Source organism: Garra rufa, unplaced genomic scaffold (assembly GCF_049309525.1).
Source record: "Garra rufa unplaced genomic scaffold, GarRuf1.0 hap1_unplaced_002, whole genome shotgun sequence".
Taxonomy (NCBI): Eukaryota; Metazoa; Chordata; class Actinopteri; order Cypriniformes; family Cyprinidae; genus Garra; species Garra rufa.
This window is the reverse complement of record NW_027394277.1, coordinates 5,761,797-5,771,796: the sequence shown is the minus strand read 5'-3', so window position 1 is coordinate 5,771,796 and position 10,000 is coordinate 5,761,797. Positions and strand designations below refer to the sequence as shown.

Genomic DNA, 10,000 nt, shown 5'->3' with positions numbered 1-10,000 from the left:
TAAGCGAGGGCTGCCCCAAAAAGTGGGCTATTTAAAGATCAGCCTCCGTAAAAGCCAGCATATTATATAAATAGTGAAGAAAAGGCAAAAGCTTACAGCACCTGGTATTCCCAGGCGGTCTCCCATAAAAGTGTAACAATCGGCCTTATCAGCCGAGTTACAAGACTAAAATGGGGTCAGATTTAACTGTGAGAGATGACTAGTGGTTAAAAGAATGAGACATAAAAGAAAATTGGTTTAAATAGATTTGGTGTATTTACAAGGTTCACATAAAAGACTTTAAAACAACACGATAAAACTAGGTAAACTCTGTTAAAAGAATACAGTTCATTTGTCCATACCCTAAAAACAGGTAAACTCTGTTAAAAGAATACAGTTCATTTGTCCATACCCTAAAAACAGTCCAAGAACCCCAGTGTGTTGATAAGTCCAATGTGAGTGTCCACCAGTGTATATACAATCCACAGAAAGTGTAATCCAAAGTTTGCAGGTGGTGAATGGAAAGGTGAGCTCTAAAATTAGCAACTCCTCAATCCAACAGTTTGGTGACTGTCCTTTGTTTGTCATGCTGCTCTCTTATACAGTTGTACTTCCTGCTTCCTGTCATGTGTCTAGTCACATGACAGGCCAACCATCCATTTATTAAAGACACATACACTTAAAATGTTAAGAGTAATAAAATGGCCTAAAAAACATGTAAAACACTTAAAACTCTATAATACATGTAAATGATTGTAATAAATAGAGCGGTAAAACACGTCTTTCTAAAAGCCAGCATATTATATAAATAGTGAAGAAAAGGCAAAAGCTTACAGCACCTGGTATTCCCAGGCGGTCTCCCATCCAAGTACTAACCAGGCCCGACGCTGCTTAGCTTCCGAGATCAGACGAGATCGGGCGCTCTCAGCGCGGTGTGGCCATAAGCGAGGGCTGCTCCAAAAAGTGGGCTATTTAAAGATCAGCCTCCGTAAAAGCCAGCATATTATATAAATAGTGAAGAAAAGGCAAAAGCTTACAGCACCTGGTATTCCCAGGCGGTCTCCCATCCAAGTACTAACCAGGCCCGACGCTGCTTAGCTTCCGAGATCAGACGAGATCGGGCGCTCTCAGCGCGGTATGGCCATAAGCGAGGGCTGCTCCAAAAAGTGGGCTATTTAAAGATCAGCCTCCGTAAAAGCCAGCATATTATATAAATAGTGAAGAAAAGGCAAAAGCTTACAGCACCTGGTATTCCCAGGCGGTCTCCCATAAAAGTGTAACAATCGGCCTTATCAGCCGAGTTACAAGACTAAAATGGGGTCAGATTTAACTGTGAGAGATGACTAGTGGTTAAAAGAATGAGACATAAAAGAAAATTGGTTTAAATAGATTTGGTGTATTTACAAGGTTCACATAAAAGACTTTAAAACAACACGATAAAACTAGGTAAACTCTGTTAAAAGAATACAGTTCATTTGTCCATACCCTAAAAACAGTCCAAGAACCCCAGTGTGTTGATAAGTCCAATGTGAGTGTCCACCAGTGTATATACAATCCACAGAAAGTGTAATCCAAAGTTTGCAGGTGGTGAATGGAAAGGTGAGCTCTAAAATTAGCAACTCCTCAATCCAACAGTTTGGTGACTGTCCTTTGTTTGTCATGCTGCTCTCTTATACAGTTGTACTTCCTGCTTCCTGTCATGTGTCTAGTCACATGACAGGCCAACCATCCATTTATTAAAGACACATACACTTAAAATGTTAAGAGTAATAAAATGGCCTAAAAAACATGTAAAACACTTAAAACTCTATAATACATGTAAATGATTGTAATAAATAGAGCGGTAAAACACGTCTTTCTAAAAGCCAGCATATTATATAAATAGTGAAGAAAAGGCAAAAGCTTACAGCACCTGGTATTCCCAGGCGGTCTCCCATCCAAGTACTAACCAGGCCCGACGCTGCTTAGCTTCCGAGATCAGACGAGATCGGGCGCTCTCAGCGCGGTATGGCCATAAGCGAGGGCTGCTCCAAAAAGTGGGCTATTTAAAGATCAGCCTCCGTAAAAGCCAGCATATTATATAAATAGTGAAGAAAAGGCAAAAGCTTACAGCACCTGGTATTCCCAGGCGGTCTCCCATCCAAGTACTAACCAGGCCCGACGCTGCTTAGCTTCCGAGATCAGACGAGATCGGGCGCTCTCAGCGCGGTATGGCCATAAGCGAGGGCTGCTCCAAAAAGTGGGCTATTTAAAGATCAGCCTCCGTAAAAGCCAGCATATTATATAAATAGTGAAGAAAAGGCAAAAGCTTACAGCACCTGGTATTCCCAGGCGGTCTCCCATAAAAGTGTAACAATCGGCCTTATCAGCCGAGTTACAAGACTAAAATGGGGTCAGATTTAACTGTGAGAGATGACTAGTGGTTAAAAGAATGAGACATAAAAGAAAATTGGTTTAAATAGATTTGGTGTATTTACAAGGTTCACATAAAAGACTTTAAAACAACACGATAAAACTAGGTAAACTCTGTTAAAAGAATACAGTTCATTTGTCCATACCCTAAAAACAGGTAAACTCTGTTAAAAGAATACAGTTCATTTGTCCATACCCTAAAAACAGTCCAAGAACCCCAGTGTGTTGATAAGTCCAATGTGAGTGTCCACCAGTGTATATACAATCCACAGAAAGTGTAATCCAAAGTTTGCAGGTGGTGAATGGAAAGGTGAGCTCTAAAATTAGCAACTCCTCAATCCAACAGTTTGGTGACTGTCCTTTGTTTGTCATGCTGCTCTCTTATACAGTTGTACTTCCTGCTTCCTGTCATGTGTCTAGTCACATGACAGGCCAACCATCCATTTATCAGCGCGGTATGGCCATAAGCGAGGGCTGCTCCAAAAAGTGGGCTATTTAAAGATCAGCCTCCGTAAAAGCCAGCATATTATATAAATAGTGAAGAAAAGGCAAAAGCTTACAGCACCTGGTATTCCCAGGCGGTCTCCCATCCAAGTACTAACCAGGCCCGACGCTGCTTAGCTTCCGAGATCAGACGAGATCGGGCGCTCTTTTTTTTTTTTTTTTTTTTTTTTTTTTTTTTTTTTTTATTATTATACAAGTTTAAAATTCATTACATGAATGAAATAAAAATGACAATTAAATTACATTTGAGCATATACAATTCATCATCCACAAAATACATCAAAATCAAAACATCAATTTTCTGGCATTTCAATCCCATTTCCTTTTAACACTTCCTCCACTTGTTTTGAAAATATTTTGTAAAACAGCATCTCTTTTTTTTCCATTTTAAAATAATTCCACAGTGTTAAAATGTACTCCTCAACCTTACATTTAAATAATCTCCACAGATCTAATACACACCCTTTACTCTTTCCTAAATTCCTCCTTTTCCATATAGCACTTTTCGCCAAAACCAATAACAACTCTATCACTTTTTTATTCTTGCATTTTTCCTTCACTCCCAAAATTAAAGTTTGATTCCAGTCACTCTCTTCTTTCCCATCCCTTAAACTCTTAATCATTTTCTTTAACATTTGAAAAAATGTTTCCAATTTTTCACAAAATAAAAACAAATGTAGAATACCTTCATCCTGTTTTTTACATATTTTACAAATGGCATCACTTTCCTTCCCCATTATACAAAGCCTCATTTCCGAAAAAATCACATTATGTCTGATAAAATAGTCTAGACACTCCAAATCTGTACTTCCAATCCCACTTCTTATATTCTTCCAAATATCATTCTCTTCAATTCCATTAAAATGTCTCAACCACATTTGATTTGCATTGGGTTTCTTAAAAATATATTTTTTAAGACATTGATAAAACATCCTTACATTACACAATCTCAAATCCACCATTTTGTCTTCCATTTTCATATACACATCAACTTTGCTTTCTGTTTCTTCTCTTTTTTTAATTTCTTCCAACCACTCTTTTGGTACTGCACTTTTAACTTCATCATATTGTTTTTCCAGACTAGCCACACTATATTCTTCTTTTTCTTCTTCCATAGCATCTATGATCACTTGTAACGGCAAAAATCCATCTTTAAATTCATACAACACATCTTTGACTTGCCTTATCCCTACTTCCCACCATTTCTTAAAAAATAAAACTTGTCCATTAAAAACAATGTTACTGTTCAAGAAAATAGGTTGATTGAGGACCGTTTTTCTCCCAAATGGCTTAAAATCAATCTCCTTGAGAAAAAAACCCCAAGCAACTAAAACCTCTTTATAAAAATTTGGTATCCCCTCCATCATCCAATTTTTGAGTTTCATCCATAAAATGTTATCATTTAAAAATACATTCCCACATTTTGCTAAAAAATGTTTCATTGTAATTTTCCAATCTCCCTTTTTATCCATGTCCAAATATTTTTTAACCACCTTCACTCTCATACTTTTCTTTTTTAATTCTATATCAACAAGTCCCAACCCTCCCTCTTCTGGCCTTCCAATGAGTGTGTGGTATGCTATTCTTGGGGGTTTTTTCTCCCATATAAAATCCATAATATATTCTTTTACTCTTTTTTCCACCCATTTTGGCATTGAAACCACTGATAAAATGTACCACATTTTGGTTAACATTAAAACGTTCGCTATTAAAACCTTCCCTTTCAAATTCAAAATTCTTTTTTGCCAAAAATTCAATCTGTTTTTCATTGCACCTATAACCTCTTCCCACATTCTGTCTGTTGCACTCTTCTCATCTTTACCTAGCGTTACTCCTAAAATCTTCATTTCTTGTACTTCTTTAAAACCCAGAACCTCTTTTAAATCAGACACTTCTCCAAATCTCATATAAACAGTTTTTTCCGCATTTACTTTTGCTCCTGTACCTTTACAAAACCTTGTCACCCTTTCCATTACATTTTCAACACTTTTATAATCTTCCACAATTAGTGTAGTGTCATCTGCATATTGAAATACTTTTGTTTCTTCTAGTCCCTCCTCAATTTTTATCCCTTTTATTTCTTTATCTTTTTGAATTAACATCCCTAGTGGTTCTGCTATCAGCGTATATAGCTGTGCTGATAATGGACATCCTTGTCTAATGGATCTTGTGACATTAAAAGGATTGGTTAAAAAGCCGTTACATTTTACTCTTGTCATTATATTTCTATATAAAATCCTTAACCACTCTTTAAAATTCTCCCCAAAACCAAAATGATCTAAAATCGAAAATAAAAACTCATGCTCCACTCTATCGAAAGCCTTCTCGAAGTCTAGGCTAATTATATATCCTTTCCTATTATTTTCCTTTAAAATACTCATTATGTCTCGTATACCACTTGTTGTATCCGCTATATCCCTCCCTGTCACCCCGTAGGCCTGGTTTGTCTCAATTATTTTTGGTAAGACATTCTTCAATCTACTTGATAAAATTTTAGCTAAAATCTTCAAATCTGCATTCAACATTGTAATCGGCCTATAATTCTTCAAACTCTTATTATCACCTTTTCTTTTATAAATCAACTTCATTAGTCCCATACTCATTCTTTGATCCAGCTCTTTTTTCTTAAATATTTCATCATACACTTCTTTTAAGATCTTACTTATTTCCTTCTTAAAAATCTTATAAAATTCATTCACTATTCCATCTATTCCCGGACTTTTGTTACTTTTTAGACTTTCTATCGCTTGTATTATCTCTTCTTCCTTTATTTCCTCGTCACAGTCTTTTTTGTCTTCTTCTTCTACTCTCGCTTTGATATGTTGCAGTAAGTAATTTTTGTTTTCCTCTTCTATACCTTCCTCTCTAAACAAGTCTTCATAAAAAATCCTTACTTCATTTAAGAGTAATTCTGTTCCTATTATGGACTCTTCATCTTTGTTTTTTAGTTCTTTTATTGTATCTGCCCTTCCCCTTCTTCTTTCTAGGTCAAAAAAAAATTTAGTACATTTTTCCCCTTCTATTGTGTATCTAGCTTTGCTCCTTAGTCTTTCCCCTTGACATTTTTCCTCTTCCATTTTCTTAAGCTTCTCTTCTAACTCTACTATTTTTTGAATATCCATTACCTTTTCCTTTGTTTCTTTTCTTAAACTTTCTCTAATTCCCTGTTCTTTAGCATTTTTGGCTTTTCTCATACCTTTACTAAATTCAATTGAATACTTCTTTATTTCATATTTTACATTTTCCCACCATATTCGTTTGTCTTCCCCATACATGCCATCCTTCTTTTCCTGTTCCATTAAATCATATATTCCCAATTTGTAATTCTCATCTTTTAAAATTCCAGAATTTAAAATCCACACCCCTGGTCCTTTATCCTCCTTGTTAAAATCTATTTTCCACCTTATCATCTTGTGATCACTAAAACTAGTGTCACTATAAACAATATCATCAATAAAATAATCTATATCCCTTGTACTTAAAATAAAATCAATTCTCGTTTGATTCAAAAAGTTACCAACCAAGCTCCTTCTAGTAAATTCTTTTTTGTTTTCATGTCTCTCCCTCCACACATCAGTCATGTTTCTTTCTTCCATTAAAGATACCAGCTCTTTTCTTCCCATGTCTGTTCTAAAAACCATTCCCTCCGCTATATCTCTTTTACTAAACACAGTGTTAAAATCTCCTACAATTATTACTGACTTCCATTTATCTATTATTCCTCTAATGTTTTCAAAAAACTCCCTTTTTTCTTTCTCTTCTGTTGGCGCATGAACATTCATTAAAATAAACTCTTTTTCCCCGTGACTTATTTCAACAGCATTACATTTTCCTTTTCCATCATTATATATTTCTTTCACTTTGCAGTCAATATCATTTCTTATTAAAATTGCCACTCCACTTCCTAACTTTACATCTCCATTACTATAAAACATTTCACCATTCCACATCTTTTTGACATTGTCAATTACCTCCTTTTTCCAGTTCGTTTCCTGAAATACAATAATGTCTTCTTTCTTGCATAGTTCTAGAGTATTTTTCAGTTTGTTCATATTCATTAATCCTCTTGCATTCCAGCATACAAAATTTAAAACCATACTGTACAAAAATAAATAATTAAAAACAGTCATTCTTGATTATCTTCTCCATCTTCCCCACTCAACACCTCAATTTTATTCTCTGAATACTTAAGTCTTTTCCTTTTTGCCATTTCCAAATTAGGTATTACCTTCAGTTGTTTTCTCCGTGGCATTATTCCCAGTCCTCTGTCCTTTTGGTTCTTTATTCCTTCCTCTCCTGTCAGTTCTACTACAATCAGTTCTCCTCCCCTTGATAGTGTTTCTTCCGCTGATTTCTCTTCCTCCATTCTTTCCTCCTGATCTTCTACTTCCTGTTGCTCTTCTTTTTCTTGTTCTTTACTAGTCCCATGTCCCTCTCTTCCAGTTATCTCGTACTGCTCTTCCTCTTCGTTTGTTTCTTGGGTTTCTGTAGTGTTGTTATGCATCTGCCCGTTCATTTGTTGCTCCTCCTCTTCCTCGTTGTTCTGCATCCAGCATTCACATTTGTTTAGCGTTTTAAAACAGTCTGGACACTTCACTGCATTGCATTCCCGTGCAAAATGACCATGCTCCTCACATTTGCGACACTTAAAGTCTGGACAATCCTTCAGGAAATGCTCCGGGCTCATACACAACCGGCAGGTTTTAACCTGCTTATTGTGTATCACCCGAAAATGCTGAGTTCCTTCTGCTGTCTCAAACCGCGTACTGTATGGGAGCGACGCCACCTCTCTTGGGAATTTAGCTTTGATGAACCTTGTTCCATCTTCAATATCCGTACCTGGATAACATCTCCTCTTCATACTTGAGACAGGGATAACTCCCCACCCCTCCAGTTTCGTTATGATGTCGTCGTCACTCAGATAGACGGGTATATGCATAAATGACACCACATACTCCCTGTCTTCCAACTTCCTCACTTCACAAATGTGTCCATTGATATCCAGTCCATTTAACAGTTCATCACAACATTCCTCAGATTCCATTGTTACCTCATATTGTTTCTGTTGTTTCGGGCGCACTGCCAAAATTCCCTTCACACCGATTTTCTTCGTTATTGCTTTAATGATACTCTCTGCATTGCCATCTCTTGTTTCACTCACATCAATAGTTATTGTTGCCTCTTTCCTGTATAGCCTCTTTGTGCTGCTTATGATCCTTTCTCGTTGTCCTAATTCAGTCCTTTGTTCTTTTGCCATCTCTATCTCTGCCGCCATTTCCTTGTTGCTGCCGTGTAGTCCGTCCGAATCACTCATACTTGCGAAAAAACAACAAACACAAACCACTTCCCAGACAGCACACGGCTGCTGGTTAGTGGTTTAAAACAAAAAAACTTACTAACACAAACCAAAACTTATTTTCACTCACACTAACCAAATAAATCGAGAAGGTAAGAGTATCTCTCTTTCCAAACTGCAGTCACACACTTCCTGGTTTGCTCTAGGGCGCTCTCAGGGTGGTGTGGCCATAAGCGAGGGCTGTTCCAAAAAGTGGGCTATTTAAAGATCAGCCTCCGTAAAAGCCAGCATATTATATAAATAGTGAAGAAAAGGCAAAAGCTTACAGCACCTGGTATTCCCAGGCGGTCTCCCATAAAAGTGTAACAATCGGCCTTATCAGCCGAGTTACAAGACTAAAATGGGGTCAGATTTAACTGTGAGAGATGACTAGTGGTTAAAAGAATGAGACATAAAAGAAAATTGGTTTAAATAGATTTGGTGTATTTACAAGGTTCACATAAAAGACTTTAAAACAACACGATAAAACTAGGTAAACTCTGTTAAAAGAATACAGTTCATTTGTCCATACCCTAAAAACAGGTAAACTCTGTTAAAAGAATACAGTTCATTTGTCCATACCCTAAAAACAGTCCAAGAACCCCAGTGTGTTGATAAGTCCAATGTGAGTGTCCACCAGTGTATATACAATCCACAGAAAGTGTAATCCAAAGTTTGCAGGTGGTGAATGGAAAGGTGAGCTCTAAAATTAGCAACTCCTCAATCCAACAGTTTGGTGACTGTCCTTTGTTTGTCATGCTGCTCTCTTATACAGTTGTACTTCCTGCTTCCTGTCATGTGTCTAGTCACATGACAGGCCAACCATCCATTTATTAAAGACACATACACTTAAAATGTTAAGAGTAATAAAATGGCCTAAAAAACATGTAAAACACTTAAAACTCTATAATACATGTAAATGATTGTAATAAATAGAGCGGTAAAACACGTCTTTCTAAAAGCCAGCATATTATATAAATAGTGAAGAAAAGGCAAAAGCTTACAGCACCTGGTATTCCCAGGCGGTCTCCCATCCAAGTACTAACCAGGCCCGACGCTGCTTAGCTTCCGAGATCAGACGAGATCGGGCGCTCTCAGCGCGGTATGGCCATAAGCAAGGGCTGCTCCAAAAAGTGGGATATTTAAAGATCAGCCTCCGTAAAAGCCAGCATATTATATAAATAGTGAAGAAAAGGCAAAAGCTTACAGCACCTGGTATTCCCAGGCGGTCTCCCATCCAAGTACTAACCAGGCCCGACGCTGCTTAGCTTCCGAGATCAGACGAGATCGAGCGCTCTCAGCGCGGTATGGCCATAAGCGAGGGCTGCTCCAAAAAGTGGGCTATTTAAAGATCAGCCTCCGTAAAAGCCAGCATATTATATAAATAGTGAAGAAAAGGCAAAAGCTTACAGCACCTGGTATTCCCAGGCGGTCTCCCATAAAAGTGTAACAATCGGCCTTATCAGCCGAGTTACAAGACTAAAATGGGGTCAGATTTAACTGTGAGAGATGACTAGTGGTTAAAAGAATGAGACATAAAAGAAAATTGGTTTAAATAGATTTGGTGTATTTACAAGGTTCACATAAAAGACTTTAAAACAACACGATAAAACTAGGTAAACTCTGTTAAAAGAATACAGTTCATTTGTCCATACCCTAAAAACAGGTAAACTCTGTTAAAAGAATACAGTTAATTTGTCCATACCCTAAAAACAGTCCAAGAACCCCAGTGTGTTGATAAGTCCAATGTGAGTGTCCACCAGTGTATAT

At 37.2% G+C, this 10,000-nt stretch overlaps 7 non-coding genes across 7 annotated transcripts in view; all 7 read right to left on the bottom strand.

The window, feature by feature from the left end:
- LOC141305943 (5S ribosomal RNA) overlaps window positions 1-5 on the bottom strand; it is a 119-nt gene extending 114 nt beyond the window's left edge. Inside the window, exon 1 of the ribosomal RNA XR_012344906.1 lies at window positions 1-5. This exon is cut by the window's left edge and continues 114 nt beyond it. This is a non-coding gene — a ribosomal RNA (5S ribosomal RNA).
- An 801-nt stretch (window positions 6-806) lies between these two features.
- LOC141306547 (5S ribosomal RNA) lies at window positions 807-925 on the bottom strand. The gene has a single exon (XR_012345505.1). It is a non-coding gene; the product is annotated as a 5S ribosomal RNA (ribosomal RNA).
- An 84-nt stretch (window positions 926-1,009) lies between these two features.
- On the bottom strand, window positions 1,010-1,128 carry LOC141305931 (5S ribosomal RNA). The gene has a single exon (XR_012344894.1). It is a non-coding gene; the product is annotated as a 5S ribosomal RNA (ribosomal RNA).
- A 751-nt stretch (window positions 1,129-1,879) lies between these two features.
- Window positions 1,880-1,998, bottom strand: LOC141305919 (5S ribosomal RNA). Its single transcript, XR_012344882.1, has one exon. It is a non-coding gene; the product is annotated as a 5S ribosomal RNA (ribosomal RNA).
- An 84-nt stretch (window positions 1,999-2,082) lies between these two features.
- On the bottom strand, window positions 2,083-2,201 carry LOC141305907 (5S ribosomal RNA). Its single transcript, XR_012344870.1, has one exon. It is a non-coding gene; the product is annotated as a 5S ribosomal RNA (ribosomal RNA).
- A 7,026-nt stretch (window positions 2,202-9,227) lies between these two features.
- On the bottom strand, window positions 9,228-9,346 carry LOC141305895 (5S ribosomal RNA). Its single transcript, XR_012344857.1, has one exon. It is a non-coding gene; the product is annotated as a 5S ribosomal RNA (ribosomal RNA).
- An 84-nt stretch (window positions 9,347-9,430) lies between these two features.
- On the bottom strand, window positions 9,431-9,549 carry LOC141305586 (5S ribosomal RNA). The gene has a single exon (XR_012344551.1). It is a non-coding gene; the product is annotated as a 5S ribosomal RNA (ribosomal RNA).
- Window positions 9,550-10,000: the final 451 nt, after the last annotated feature.